Here is a 17000-nt window from a genome sequence, read left to right as displayed (position 1 = left end):
CTACAGTGAGGAAGACCTGGGTTTGATCCCTGGGTTGGGAAGATCCCCTGGAGAAGGGAACTGCTACTCACTCCAGTATTCTGACCTGGAGAATTCCAAGGGCTATACAGTCCACGGGGTCGCCAGGAGTCAGACACAACTGAGCAAATTTCACTTTCACACCAACAATCACATGAAGTACTTTTTGAGATGTCAGCCATGTGATGAATACAATACCTTCTAATCTGGTTGTGCCTTGGTTCATTTTCAAGGAACTGACACTTTTTACTGAGTCGCATGCCCTTCTTGTCACATTGGGATTGTTATGTCCAAGATCTGTAATCTCAGTTTTTACTTATGAATTTGCATAAATATTACTTTAAACCACATCTTTATTCAATTACTTCTAATTTATCCAATTACTTCAGAGGTTCTGCTTCCATCAAGCATGCTGTGCCCAATACTATTTTTTCTACCATTCACCTAAGAATGTCAATTCTACTGTGGCTGTATATTTGAGCACTTTGTATTGTGTCTATGTTCTGTATTTCATCAGTATTTTGGTACCATGGTGACAGAAGTGTAGCAGAGCAGGATCCTTTCTGGGACAGACCACTCCTCATACCCTCTGCTTTAGCTCCTCACCTTACTGTTATACCCAGATAACAGTGTCTGATGCACATTTCCTGAATTGTTTTATAGATGTGAAAACCCCAACCAAATGAAAGAAATTAACTACCTGATGACCAAGAACACTTAGCCCCCAGACCTACTGGATCCTGAGGACTGATAATGTTAATTCCTGTGACACTACCCTGTTACCTCACCATCAACCAATCAGAGAATTGTGCATGAGCTGATCACATAACCCACTCCTTCACCTGGCCTTTAAAAATGCTCTCCTGAAACTCATTAGGGAGTTCCAGGTTTTTGAGCACTAGCTGTACTGGACTTCTTGTATGGTGCCTTAAAATAAATTGTGTCATTTCCTTCACCACAGCCTTGTGTCAGTAGATTGGCTTTACTGAGTCGACCCAGTAACCACACACAGGTTGACCCTGGCACATTTGGCCCAGGTCTGATTTGGTAACAGCGTGAGTATTTTAAACACTTTTAGGCTGAAAGACTGAGGATACTTATGCTCACTGGGATCTGAATCGTGTCACAGCATATTCTGTGTATTACCATTAATAAACCTCTGCAGGTAGCCATCTACTACTTCACCCTTATCCTCATCCACTCTCTTGGGATATAAACACCACCTCACTCTCATTACCCCAAATTCATGAGCACAATGTTATATTTATAATAAACACTCAAACATTTGTTTAATAAATTAGTGAATTCATCTTACTGACAGATTATTCTACAATGAAGTTTGTCAAAGTGCTGAAGTCTGCCATATTGTCATTTTTACTTTGTAGAATTTGGAGTAGTTTGATAAAAATAAAATTGTTTGCTCAAATCTTAGTATTCTATAAATCTGCCATATAACCTTGCTTTTCTCCCACATGTATGCAATGCTGGAGACCATTATAGGCCATTAAGATACCATTAAGAGCACCCGTGCCATTTTTTTACATTATGCCTTTGGTATTTTCTTAATGCTTTGTTGTCACAGAAATGAATTGTTCATATTTTAACACAGTGGTCATAATCATTATTATTAACTATTTAGTATTTGTCACTCTAAATGTTCTATCACCCATTAAAATAGGTGAGAATTATATTCTGTAGAAAATACCAACAACTAAACATTGACCTTTTCAGTGTTCTGATATAACACATCCATTCTATAAAAATATTAAATTAATGATGGACCATAAACTTTGATAAGCAGAGAGCACTAGTTAGCAAGAAAGAATTTGCCCTCAGTCACTTTAATGGGAACAGAAAATGGCAGGGATGTGACCTCTTTTGATTTCATGTAGTGCGTACAGATTTGTGGTCTGCTCCAGGTAACATTGGAGCTTTGAATGCTGCCTGCTGCCAGTGAATAATGATGCTTTGGATTCTGGATTGGTGTCTGGCATTTCTATTCTCTTTCTTCTCTATCACATCATTCTTTGATTGAAGCTTGTGGATGAAATCAGACATGTACAAATGTTAAATCAGAAAATTCAAGGTCTTGTGTAAGTGTGAACCCTTTATAAACCTTTTTCCTATACTTGGAATAGCCTCTTCTCTTCATATCATGGTCCTGTTTATCTTTGAAGTTCACTATGAGGTTCTCATCTTTCATGCTGATTATACTGAGTCATGGCCAAATTAGAGAATATTTTTTTTAATGTTCATATTATTTACAAATTGGCCATAACTTGAAAAAAGCAACATAATAACTAGAAAAGTATACCAAGAAGTAGGTGATCTGTCTTCCATTTCCCTTTGTTATGTTAATAGTAGCTTAGAGGAGGTATTATACACCAAGAGTAGCATAGGCCAATTTTTAGGACTACTAATCTCAATCTTGCATTTTCTAATCCATTAAAAAAGATAATAGAGAATCAAGAGAGGAAAACTTCCCTTGAGTCTGTTGACAAGTTCTTTTCCCAGTAAAAACTATATTCCATTCTTAACTGAACCTCTTGTACATTTTGGAGGACTAAGCTATTGTTTTTCCTCTGATCTTTGTAAGAAATGTTGCTAATTGCCTACCTAATATCAATTTTTCTTAAAAAAAATCTTCTTTTCTTCCTTACTAATAGGGCTATATTTTTTTTTGGGGGGGGGGCGGGGATTGGCATAGTGTATTTTTCATTTTCATGAAGGAAAGGTATTAATACATTTACCAGACCCCCTTATCATTAGGCATGCCATGTAACCTTGTTCTGGCTAGTGAGATATATGTAGAATTTTACCCAAACTGTCTTTCAAGAGAGCTACTGTTTATCTGATAGATATATATAGAGAGAAACTCAGCTGCAGTGAGTATTTTGCCCTTCTCCCTCTGCCTGTAGTTAACAATGCAGAGAAACAGAAGCAACTTGGCATAGTGAGGCCACATTGCCAACCTTGGACTGTTTACTTATTGATAATTTTTTAAGTGAGAAAAATACAATCTTACATATTTAAGACATTATTTTTCAGATTTTCTATTAGTATCTCTGGAAAGTAATCTTTTCCAACACAACTTATAAGAGAACTTCTTGGGGAGTGATAAAGAGATGGTGAGAGGCAGGGAGGGTGGAAGGCAGAAAGAGAAGTAGAGAGAGAGAGAGAATGAATGAGAATGAGATTAGTTGTGTGTATGTAGGAGTGAGGGGAAGCTTCCTATTCTTCCTAGGAAATGAAGATGCATGGTTAAAAACTGCTTTATGATGGTATCATGAGTGGGTGATATGTAACATAAGCAGTAGAATTACAATAGTTGAGATGATTATTTGGACGATTCCCTTGCTGAGTATAAAGTGACTGATTAAAGGTTTAGACAAAGAGAGTGGGATGAGAATAACAATAGATTGGGGGAAGGACAAAGAAATATAGATGGAATGGAAAAGAAGAAATTATAAACATGACAGTTACATAAAGTTCTAAGTATAATAAAAGTCCAGATTAGCTCAAAACTGTTTCAAATGAATGAAAAAATACAAAAAGCAATGAATACATTTTGTACATGAAACTACTCCCAAGTTATCACTTAAGCCAATCTAGCATTCATTCCCAAGGGAGAATTTTTTTTGAGAATCCTTGGTTTAGGCTAAAGAAAATAAGCATCAATCATATTGGTGAAATCTGAATCTTGACATGCATGTGTCATTTACTCCCTGTTATCTTTGTTCTGTGGATAAAAAGGAAACTGAAGCATTTGGTGAACTGTTATTTGTATTGCATCTCGGAAAACCGGTTGTGATTTTTCTTTGCTTTACGCCATTAGGATAATCCTCTAAATTAGGCTTTTCTGGTATGTGTCTTATAATTTCCTTGTTTCTGCTAAATGAACCAGATTACCCAAAACAAGATTTTGCCATTTTATGTGTAAGGATATTATGTGGGATTCATAAACCAAATTCATCTTGTCACTAGGGACAGATGTTTTTGCATTGTCAAGTTCTAGGCTTATTAGTTTGGGTTTGAATATGGCTAGAAATTTCAAACTGCCATACTTAGTCTCCCTGCATTCAGCTCCAAAGACTATAGAGTGGAAGCTTGATCAATTGTAAGTAATTTAAAGAAAAGTTGTAATTTCTTCTTCTCTGGGGATTCTGATGTCAAGGATTAAGCACTGTCTTTCTGGGATTGTGAGAGTATGATGCTGCCTTGAGGCAGCTAAAATAACTATTTTGTATCTTATTTTTACATACTGCTTCTTTTGTGAATTTTGAAAGCAGACTTTTAGAAGGGATTAACTATTATAGTTTAGAGAATAATTAGGATTAAGTTTCACCAAAAGTGCAAGGCATTTTACACCAGTACAACTCATAAGTAGCAGTGAAACTAGATGTCTACCCACTACAAATGGTTTTATAAGCCGTGGTATGTAAAAGTTAAAATCATATATGCTAACACATGACATATTATGAATATTTTCTGAAAACAACAAAATATAGTAGGAAACTCATGGTGGTTTGTCTTACACAAACTGAATGCTCTGAGAAGCATTCAGTGTCGGGATTCTACTATACTGGCAAAGCGGTTGTAATTTACTGAAAAGTACCTTAGTGATCTGAACAATTTAACAATAATTTCAAATAACATTGTATCTTCTAATATTACTCTTCCATGGGATTCTATCTATTTTTTTCTAAATCTTTGCAGAAAATATGCATGAGAATTTTGACAGAAATTCATATTGTTTTGGAGCCTTCTATTAATACTCTGATCTTAATCGCTTTCCATTTACAAAGCAGGAATTATCTTTATCTCACGTGGAAGACTTTCTGAATCTCAATCAATTGGTCTGTCCTTGGTTTTTAAAGCTTATTTGGTAAACAAAACAAAACAAACAAACAAAAAACAACAACAAAAAAAAATGACTGGAGACTGGATGGAGAATAATTATCAAAGATAATTACTATGCCAGAGATTTTGAAAGCATCTTAATTTTGACGTAATTCAGAAGACATAATTCAGAAGACATTAGACAAATGCTGTCACATTTTAATCAATATTTTAAGGCACTGTGTTATATATATATATACACAGAAATCTCAGAAGTTCTCTCTTTATAGCTGTTGGTTGAGAGAAATTATTCTTCTATCATGCTATCTCTAATACCCCCTTGGAATAGTAGTTCTGAAAAGGGAAGTGGTGTGTATGTGTATATATATATACACACACCAATGTGCTGTAGCATTCTGCTTTCAGGAATCCTAAGTGTTGCATAAACATTAAGCTGTGTCTTTGCTCCATTCTCTTCACAGAGTCAAGCACACAGTGGGTTAAGTGATTTGCCCAAGGCAGCGTATTGTGCCAGTTACAGAGCTGAATATTGAGCCAGAAGTCAGGCTCACAGGTAATGCAACATCTAAATGAGAAGTTATTTTTTCTGTTGTTGGTTCTGTTGCTTATCCTGTTTCTCTGTATAACAACACATCAACTACATTCCCTTCCTTTATGATCAGGTTTAGTGTTTGTATAGCTATTCTAAATCACAGATGCCTGCTTTAAATGAGAAACTACGAGAAGGTAGGGACTATTTATGCAAAAAAGACAAATGGAATTAACAGTCAGCTCTCCAATAAGTCTACAATTCTTTTATAATCTGACAAAATCTACAATAAATATGGTTAAAAATATCACAATATGAGGGAGTGCTGAGGCTTTCTTCCAACAAGTAATTGACTTTCCACTTCCCTTTTCAGAACTACTATTCCAAGGGGGTATTAGAGATAGCATGATAGAAGAATAATTTCTCTCAATCAACAGCTATAAAAACAGAACTGAGATTTTTGTTGGTCACTGTGATTAAAAAAGAAAATTGATGTGGATTGAGTATGTTTTATTTTTATAATGCCAATAATTATTGTCAGAGTTCATTAGTCATTACCAATTTTACCAATTTGCCTCCTAGTGAGGCAGAAATTAATTCAGCAGACAATTAATCTGATAGTAAAATGAAACAAAGACCATACAAGCAGTCACAGCCTCATTGTCATATTAATAATTTAAATTAGCATGCTAAGACTCATCAAATTTTTTTCAGTACACCATTACATTTGATCCTCACAATAGTCTCACCAAGACATACATTCTTATCCCATTTTATTTTCGATCTATTTTGATACCTGATAGGTTTAAGTCAAGTGATAGGTTTAAGATTAAAGAGTGATATGGATACTATAGTGTTCATTATACTATGCTTCTAGAAAGGCCTTCAAAAACATCAGACCTGGATAACTGATTTTATTCAAGAAAGACAGTATTTCTGTATTACCTGAAACCCAAATGCCATATTCTTCTCTACATCTATCTCTAGATCACACAGGTATCTCCTAGGGAGGTTTTATAAACTCATCACATATGCTAGTTTACCTTTAAACAAATTTTACTCCTTTCCAGACCCCATATAATTAATATGTCTATCATTATTCACTTTGCTTCTTTGTTAAACATGCTTTTCGTTAAAATATATTTGAATTCTAAAAAGCCAATGTTTTTTACCTAGATGATCTTATTATCTTACCTAAACTTTGGACATCCAAAGTCTAGTAGACTTTGCCACAAGTTATATAAATTCCACTCATTATCATCTGTACTATTTTCACTATTCCTTCTCATATTGCTGGACATAAGTCAGGTGGACCAATGGTGGGCCAAATCACTGATTCGGGAGGGGAGAGGGGAAGCCCTGATTTATAGCATTTGATGATTTACATTGTGTAAATTCTACCACCACTGTTGACTTCAAGCTAATAATGAGACAATATTGAACACAGAATTGAGAAGAGATGCACACATTCAAACTCTTGTAAGCTGGAATGAGCTGACTATAGAATACCATGCAAAGGAAGATCTACAATGTTAAATTGTGAGGACGTGTACAGAATAATCATTGGAAGGACTGATACTGAAGCTGAAGCTCCAATACTTTGGCCACCTGATGTGAAGAGTTGACTCATTAGAAAAGACCCTGATGCTGGGAAGGATTGAAGGCAGGAAGAGAAGGGGATGACAGAGGATGAAATGGTTGGATAGCACCACAGACTCAATGGACATGAGTTTGAGCAAGCTCCAGGAGATGATGAAGGACAGGGAAGCCTGGCATGCTGCATTCCATGGGGTTGCAAGGAGTCAGACACAACTGAGTGACTGAACAATAACAACAACCTGTACATACAGTGTGAAGAAGCTATTCTTTATTCAAAAGCACACAAGCACCTACTCTATAACTGGGGTTCTTTTAAGTGCTTGTGAAGGGAGGTTCAGATAATAATATTTACCTTTTTTTTATTTACCATTTTTAAATGAGTATTATATGTTGGGCAAAATGCTAAGCCTTTTTATGTACATATCTTCATTTTACCTTCACAACCTCCATGTAAGTCTTGCATAATTGTCCTCATTTTTTTCAGATATGAAAACTGATGTGCACTGAGATTAAATGATTTGTCCAGTGAGCAGGTAGCTAAGTCAGAATGCAAGCTTATGTCTCAGTGTCTTCAGACACTATATTATACTAAGTTGACCTGGTCAGGGATTCACTGCCTTCAAGGAAATTACAGTCTAGTTGGGACTATGGACAAGACACACAGCCATCATACATTGTGACAGTATTAAGTGTTGCTGAAAGGGAACTTAATTAAGCTTAATGCAAGGTAGGGAAGGCTTCCAAGAGAAAGTGACTTGAGTCAATTCACAAGAGCTTGTAGGAGTTAACCTGGCATATTGAGGTAGGGAAGGCATTTCTGGCAGTTGTTATTGTTGTTCAATCACTAGATTGTGTGCGGGTCTTTGAGACCCCATGGACTGTAGCACGCCAGACTTCCCTGTCCTTCACTATCCCCCAGAGTTTTCTCAGACTCATGTCCACTGAGTTGATAATACCATCCAACCATCTCATCCTGTGTTGTCCATCCCCTTCTCTTCCTGCCCTCAGTCTTTCCTAGCATCAGAGTCTTATCCAATGAGTCAGCTGTTCACATCAGGTAGCCAAAGTATTGAAGCTTCAGTATCATTCCTTTCAGTGAGTATTCAGGATTGACTGGTTTGATCTCCTTGCAGTCCAAGGGACTCTCAAGAGTCTTCTCCAACACCACAGTTCAAAGGCATCAATTCTTCAGTGTTCAGCCTTCTTTAGGGTCCAACTCTCACATCTGTATGTGACAACTGGAAAAACCATAGCTTTGACAATACAGAACTTTGTCGGCAAAGTGATGTCTCTGCTTTTTAATATCCTGTCTAGGTTTGTGATAGCTTTCCTTCTGAGGAGCAAGCGAATTTTAGTTTCATGACTGCAGTCACTGTCCAGAGTGATTTGGGAGCCCAGGAAAACAAAACCTGTCACTATTTTCACTTTTTCTCCACCTATTTGCTGTGAAGAAATGAGATCAGATAGAACAGCATATTTAAGCTGTAGAGAAGGGGTTGTGGAAATTGCAAGTAGATTTGTAATACCTTCATTTAACAAATATGTATTGAGCACTTACTATGTTCCAGACAGTATCCTATGCACTAGATATACAGCACTATACAACTTAAAAGTCTTGTTTTCATAGAGCTTACATTATGGAGGCAGAAAAAAGTGACAAATTTGTAAGTAAATATATATGTCACAAGTTGATTAATTCAATGGGAAAAAAAGGTGGGGAAGATATGTTGTGGAACTGAGAAGGAACCTGTGGGCCCTTTATGGGACAGACCCCTCCCCAAGATCCTCTACTTTAACTCCTCTCTGAACTACAGAGATAACAACATCTGATGCCTATTTCCTGAGTTTTTCAGATGCTAAAACCACCACCAAGTGGAAGAAAGGAAATACTTGATCATTGGCAGTAGCCCCCAGACCTTCTGGTGCCTCAGGATTGATTATTGTCAATCAGAGAATTATACACAAGCTGATCATATACTTTGGGACACCCTTCCCTCACTTGGCCTTTTAAAAAAGCTTTTCTAAAAACTGTTGAGGAGTTAGGGTTTTGTTGTTGTTGTTTTGAGCATGAGCCATCTGTTCTCCTTACTTGGTCCTGCAAAAAAAACTTTCTCACTCTGACCTTTGGATTTGTTTGGCCTCATAGTACACCAGGTACATGAACTTGTGTTTGGTAACAGTTGTTTCAGGGAGTGGCTAAGATACTAAGGGGTGTAACTGAGAAGGCTGGTACTAAAGTGAGGAATGGGAGTCACTTAAAGCACAAAATTTAAGGAGGTACCCACTTTCAGTTGCTAATCTTGCAATTGCACAAGTCTGAAAGTGAGCATTTCCTTAAATTTTGTGTCCTGGATACCTTGTTTGATTCACCCTGTCTTGAGCCCTGGAACAAAGTATTTGACTAGAAAAGTATTTGAGGATACAAGCAATTCTGACATTTGAAGAACAGCATTGCAACACGTTCAAAAGAGCTGAAGCAAAGAGTTTTTGTGAAAACAGCATGGTGAGACAAAGGAAAAGCAAGTGAGATTTGCAGGAGTGAGAACATGGAGGGCCTTGCTTGCCAGCTGAAGAATTTGAAATTTATCCTAAAGGTAATGGTGGTGAGAGGGGTGTTTAATAAGTTTTAAATGTGGTAGGCACATGCTTCAAATTTTAGAAATGTCATGGTGATTGAATCATGGAGGATGGTGTGAATAGAGTAGAGAATATATATATAAAGGATATTTAAAAGGTAAAAGAAATTAGTCACTGCTGAAGAAGTGTGCTACTAAGGGTTTTACTATGAGCTCAAAGTGAAGACAGAAGATGAGCTAAAAAAGCAACTTAGTTTTCCTTAAAGATATTCTTGTGGTCAGTCTTAGTCTTCAAATATTTGCACTGTGCAGAAAGATGCACAGTTTACATATTTCCTTCTCAACACAATATCATTTGGGTGGTACATACTATCCGAAATGTCAGGTGCCACTGTATCATTAACCGCTTTTGAACTGTGGTATTGGTAGACTTTTGAGAGTCCCTCGGACTGCAAGGAGATCCAACCAGTCCATCCTAAAGAAACCAGTCCTGAATATTCATTTGAAGGACTGATGCTGAAGCTGAAGCTCCAGTACTTTGCCCACCTTATTTGAAAAACTGACTCATTGGAAAAGACCCTTATGCTGGGAAGGATTGAAGGCAGGAGGAGAAGGGAATGACACAGGATGAGATGGTCAGATTGCATCACCTACTCAACGGATATAAGTTTGAGTAAGCTCTGGGAGTTGGTGATGGACAGGGAAACCTGGCATGCTACAGTCCATGAGGTCTCAAAGAGTCGGACACAACTTAGCGACTGAACTGAAATTAACACAATATATGAGTTACACCTCTGTTATTTAGAATAACAGATTAAAGTTTAAATTTGATTTTGTCTACTATCCTCATAATAAATATTCATATTGAGAATGGACCCCACCCCCCAGCAGGATATTTTGATGGAGGAAAAATGAAGCTGAAAAAAATGCAGAAAAATTAAAATGTCTAGCAAAAAGGAAAGAACACCTTTTGCTTCTGTGTGTGTATATGTATCTGAATATAACTAATTTTTGGATAAACAAAGAAAGGTTTATTTCTTTAGCACTTTTTCTAACTTTGCACTCTTTTGATGCTGATCTATCATCACTGGGGCTGCCTTTTGTTCTTTCATTAGAAGTGAGGACATCAGGAAATATAGAAATGTTATTCTTCATTCTTACAAGGAAATATTTCTATAACATTGTATTAAATGTGGTAATGAAATATATATCAAGAATTATTGCACTTTATTTGCTGGATATTTTATCACAAGCTTTATTAATGTTATTTTTTTTTTACTCTTTCATTAATAAAATGTCTTTGGCTACAAGCTAGAAAAGGCCATGATGCTGTAAATTACACAAAATAAGAAGAATGTATTAAGCTACTTGATACAGTTCTTGTTAAAATTCCATCAAACAAAATATGTAAGATATTTGGCACACTATATGATACATAAATGCTCAACAAATGTTTTTATTATCAATATTATTTTAGCAAAATATTTACAGATGCTGGGTAACAATTCCAGGCACAACAAACCTATGAGATAGGTATTATTACCCTCATTCTACATATGAGGAATGAGCTCAGAGAAGTTAACTGACTATCCCAAGATCACAAAGGCAGTGAATGAAAGACCTGAGATATGAAATCAAATTTATTTTCATGGAGTCAAACAACAATGGGGACTGGAGTTAGTGGAACAAGAACATGGATAGAAGGTTTTGTCTCAGAGAAAAAGGTCAGGAAAAAAGGATGAATTTGAAAAAGATCTCCAGTTGAGATGGTGATATTGAAGCAGTCCTCACTAAAGGGAGAAAAGGAAAAGGAAGTCAAATTTAATATTTGCTTTTATCAGATATTTTGATATTTGCTTTATGTAAAGTATTTTAATACTCACAGGAAACCTATGAGACATGTTATAACCCCCATTTTTCAGGTCAGGAAGCTGAGAATCAGAATGCTTGACTATCATGACCAAAGTCTCATAGTTACCAAGTGGCAGAGTTAGGATAAAAAAGCAAATTAGTTGACTCCAGTAAATCATGTTATCTGTACTTTGACTCTTATAATTGACTTCTTTATGAAATAAGAAATTAGGTCAGGTAATTTATCTAATAAGAACTGTTATTGTGGACTGAATGTGTTCCTCCAGATTCATTATGTTGAAGTCCTAAAATCCCAGTACCTTAGAATGTGACTGGATTTGGAGATAGTCTTTAAAGAAATAATTGTTAACATGAGATCATTAGGGTTAGCCCTAATCTAATATGAATCAAATCCAATATGAACAGTGCCCATATAATAAGAAGAAATTAGGACACAGCCATATACAAGTCAAGGTGAGAGACCTCAGAAGAAACCAACCCTCCCAACACCTTGATCTTGGACTTATAGCCTCCAGGACTAAGTCACTCAGTCTGTAGTACTTTGTTATGTTAGTCTTAGCAGACTAATACAGGTGTTTAGAGAAAAATGCAGGTAAAATCATACTCTGAGACAAATAATTTCTACTCTCCTGTGTTTATTTTAATAGTATTTTAATGTAAAAGTAAAATATATATCTTTATTCTAGAAAATTTGAATATAACAGGAACGTATTTATCTGAATAAAATCACCTAACTTCCTACCACTGAAAGCAAACATTAACATCTTACTATTTTATTTTCTGTTGTTTTTAATGCATTTTTCCTTGTATAAAATGTTTATATTATTTTTCAACATTACAAACATTACAAATTTAACATTTTTCCATGCTACTGAAAACTTCTCACAATCATATGTTTAATGGCCTTGCTATATTTCATCATATTTGTCTATTTTTGCTATTTAGAATATTTACATTGTACTATTTGAATAATGTTGCAGGAAGCATCTATATGAGATAAGAGTTTTAAAAGTCTGATTATTTCCTTAAGCTAGATTTTGTGAAGAGGGACTACTGGATCACAGTTCAAGTGCAACATAAACTATACACGCAACAATCCTGCAAATATCGTTAGTTTATGTCACAAGAAGGGAGAATAATAATAATATTTATTGGGCACTTATATGCCAAATTCTATGTTAGGCACTTAAATATATATTTATATATATATATATATATTTCTCAATGTTCACATACAACTGAGAGTCATCTTATATTCATTTTAAAGATGAAACTGATGCTCAGAAGGGTTAAATAGCTTGATCAATGCCATCTAGCTAGTGAGTGGCAGGGCAGTAGGCTACCAAAAGACACAGCTCTATTGAACTGAGGGAAAGACTGCTGTATCTTCACTACAGAGTTTTATTCATTTCATTTCAATTCAGTTCAGTTCAGTTCAGTCGCTCAGTCGTGTCGACCTTTAGCGACCCCATGAGGCGCAGCACACCAGGCCTCCCTGTTCATCACCAACTCCCGGAGTTTACTCAAACTCATGCCCATCGAGTCGGTGATGCCATCCAGCCATCTCATCCTCTGTCGTCCCCTCCTCCTCCTGCTCCCAATCCCTCCCATCATCAGGGTCTTTTCCAATTAGTCAACTCTTCTCATCAGGTGGCCAAGGTATAGGAGTTTCACCTGAAACTCCTATAGCTATAGAAGTTTTCAGCTTCAGCATCAGTCCTTCCAATAAACACCCAGGACTGATCTCCTTTAGGATGGACTGGTTGGATCTCCTTACAGTCCAAGGGACTCTCAAGAGTCTTCTCCAACACCGCAGTTCAAAAGTATCAGTTCTTCGGCACTCAGCTTTCTTCACAGTCCAACATTCACATCCATACATGACCACTGGAAAAACCATAACCTTGACCAGACGGACCTTTGTTGGCAAAGTAATGTCTCTGCTTTGTAATATGCTATCCAGGTTGGTCATAAATTTCCTTCCAAGGAGCAAGTGTCTTTTAATTTCATGGCTGCAATCACCATCTGCAGTGATTTTGGAGCCCCCCAAAATAAAGTCTGACACTGTTTCCACTGACTCCCCATCTATTTCCTATGAAGTGATGGGACCAGATGCCGTGATCTTAGTTTTCTGAATGTTAAGCTTTAAGCCAACTTTTTCACTCTCCTCTTTCAGTTTCATCAAGAGGCGTTTTAGTTCCTCTTCATTCTCTGCCATAAGGGTGGTGTCATCTGCATATCTGAGCTTATTGATATTTCTCCTGGCAATCTTGATTCCAGCTTGTGCTTCTTCCAGCCCAGTGTTTCTCGTGATGTACTCTACATTTAAGTTAAGTAAGCAGAGTGACAATATACAGCCTTGACATTCTCCTTTTCCTATTTGGAACCAGTCTGTTGTTCCATGTCCAGTTCTAACTGTTGCTTCCTGACCTGCATACAGGTTTCTCAAGAGGCAGGTCATGTATTTTTTGTTGTTGTTGTTGTTGTTGTTTTGTTTTTTTGTTTTTGTTTCCTGTGAGGAGAGCAATTTATACACTTGGTTGTATGTCATTCTTCTTTTACTATATGTAGAAAAGCTGTAATTAGTTCCCAGTGTGTTCTGCTACTATGGCCCTTATATATATGCTGTATATTGGGAATTATTCTTTCTAAATAGATGCAGAGAGAGAGTAACCTTTGGGCTTGTGAGAATGAAGCAGTTCTGGCTGTTTTAGGAACTGTCTGAACAGATGACTGCTACAAACCTATGGATAAATAACACGGGGGTGGGGCGGGGAGGGCAAAACAAAAGACTAAACCTTTGCTCTCTGTGCTGTTTTTCTTCAGTGGTGGACTAGTTTAGACCACCAGTATATACGTTTGTCTGCTTAGCTCCCCTGGTGAGAAAGTTAGTTGGAGTTCTCCCCATACCCTGGAAAGTGACTGAATTGTTCCAAATCTTTGGTTTTCAACACTTTTGCTAGTTTTGTCTTTTATTGAGTAGCAGAAGGGAACTCAGGAGATGACAGATCAAGGGCTGATTACCTGATCACCATTAATAATCCTTATACAGAAATCTAATTCCTAAATATTAAAAGTTTATTCCTTGTAAAAGGTGTCATCTTCATAGTGCATACACATTTGCTCAACTTGGTCAAAAAAGGAAAATTTGTAACGCATTTTAGCTGAAATAGCAGAGTTAGAAATGGCTTCTGAGTTGAGTAACTCTGCATTTTTACAGTTTTCTAATAGTAGTACTCTGGTGGCTTTATGTAATTTTTAGTTATGATATTGCATTAACAATTTGCATGGCAAAAGTCAGATTGGAATTATCTAATAATATTTGAGCTCTGACAAGAATAAGCCCATGCTTATATATACATTATAATTTATGAATGCTGACATCAAAGAAATATTGGTATGCTGTAGCATTTGTAGGGATTTCATGGCTATTTTTATAATATCTGACATCATATTTTCATTTTGACATTCTCCAGTTTTACTATAAAATAATTTGCAGGGCATTCATCTATAACTTTGTCTACTTTCAAAATACAGATTCCTGAAGAGAGTATTATGTAGTAATTCCCTGTGTGAACATAAATTGTACATAGTTTCTGGAATAAATGCTCTTTTATCTATTCATAGAATGTGCTTCTGAAATTATATATAAGATTTATATGTACAAATACATTAAAATGAAAATGTTTAAGTAAAATAGAATTCTGTTTATTTGGGCAGTTTCTTGGATAGAGACAACTGATGTATTTTTTTTAAGTTAAGTTGCTTCATTTTTATTGTAACTATTACAGATTTTAATCAAAACTGATAACTAATTTCCACTCTTGGGAACAAAGCACACTCAAATCTTCAACTAATTTCAATGTCTAATGCTGCTCCTCTCAATGACTCTGAAATCAATTTTGTCCTTCACTGCCAGAAAGGGCACAAATGAAATGGGAACTGGGAATGATTTGTGCAGTGCGTAATGTATACTGACTGCAGATGGCAACAAGAAAGCTAGGGAAGAGAAATAATTTGATCTGCAAATCATACCTTAAAAAATTCAGAGAAGTTAAAAAAAAATATCTCCCATTGCTGCAGACAGCGATATAAGCCTGGTCTGTTCAGCAGAACTGCTTCAGAAAAACAGATTATGTGGGTATAGGATGACATCATCAGTAAAATGTTACCCAAAAAAATGCTCAGGGAATTAGCTACTTGCCGAAATCAATGATTTCTAGAACATGTAGGAGTGGTTTTGAATCAGAATACAGGGAGAAAGTAATACAGATATACATGATTCCTGAATTATATATTTGATTTCTTAAAGAATGCACACACTCCCACAGTACATATGGGAAAACTAACAGAAACAGAAGATGCCATATTCTGTAATCTCAGTGTTAAAGATCACGTGTTAACACAGCTGAAGGAAAATGACATGCTAGGCATATAGAATATTTATTGAAGAAATTGGAAAACTATTCTGCAGTGGTAAGAAGATACCACTATTTTTGAAAAAGAACTGTATTTTGAAAAAAAAAAAAAACTTTATACATACCAAATAAGCTTTATCCAATCATTCTGTTTGGGGGTGAGAAAAGAAATAGGGAAATAAAAGATAAGCTTACTTCTCAACAAATGGAAACTTTTCATAAAGTCCAGTATTTCCTCATAGAATGTAAGCTTGGGTCAGTTGTCTTCCCATATTATACTTCTCATCAGAAGGTTTGACAATTCATGTATCCCTTTGAGGTTGATGATGGGTATCATAAAGATACTGTGTTGTGCATTGCAAATTTTATTTGCAATATAAAGTATTATTTTTAATTGCAAAGTAAGCCATGGTCATTGTGAAAATAAAAGTATGTAAATATAAATAAAGTAAGCAGTAAAAATACTTCTTCCCAATTTTAAAACCCTAAGGCTAATGACAAAGGTTTGGCATGGATCTTTTCAGACATCTGTGCTTAAATCAACATGTACACAGAGGCATACACACTACAGTATTTAGGATCCAACTACGTAAACATCAGGTTTGTGGGTAATTTTTTACTTATATTGTTGCAGAAACCAGTAATTGAGAAACCAAACACCACACTCAGAGTGTTGGAGAACTCAAGTTTATAATGTCAGTGGGCCCAGAGGAGTTAATGCTCCAAGCTCTGAGCCCCAGCAAAGGGGTTACAGAGTTTTTATAGACAGACTATAGTGGACGACACTAGCTGCTAAAAGGCTGTTTTTTTTTTCTTTTTAACTTTGACTATTATTTTTAAAATGTAAATTTATTTATTTTAATTGGAGGCTAAATACTTTACAATATTGTAGTGGTTTTGCCATACATTGACATGGATCCACCATGGGTGTGCATGTGTTCTACATCCTGAATCCCCCTCCCACCTCCCTCCCCATCCCATCCTTCTGGGTCATCCTAGTGCACCAGCCCTGAGCACTTGATCTCATGCATCAAACCTGGACTGGTGATCTATTTCACATATGGTAATATACATACTTCAATGCCATTCTCGTAAATCATCCCACCCTCGGCTTCTCCCACAGAGTCCCAA

The sequence above is a fragment of the Dama dama genome, chromosome X (genome assembly GCF_033118175.1).
Source record: "Dama dama isolate Ldn47 chromosome X, ASM3311817v1, whole genome shotgun sequence".
Taxonomy (NCBI): Eukaryota; Metazoa; Chordata; class Mammalia; order Artiodactyla; family Cervidae; genus Dama; species Dama dama.
The sequence above is the reverse complement of the archived record's forward strand: the minus strand, read 5'-3'. Positions refer to the sequence as shown.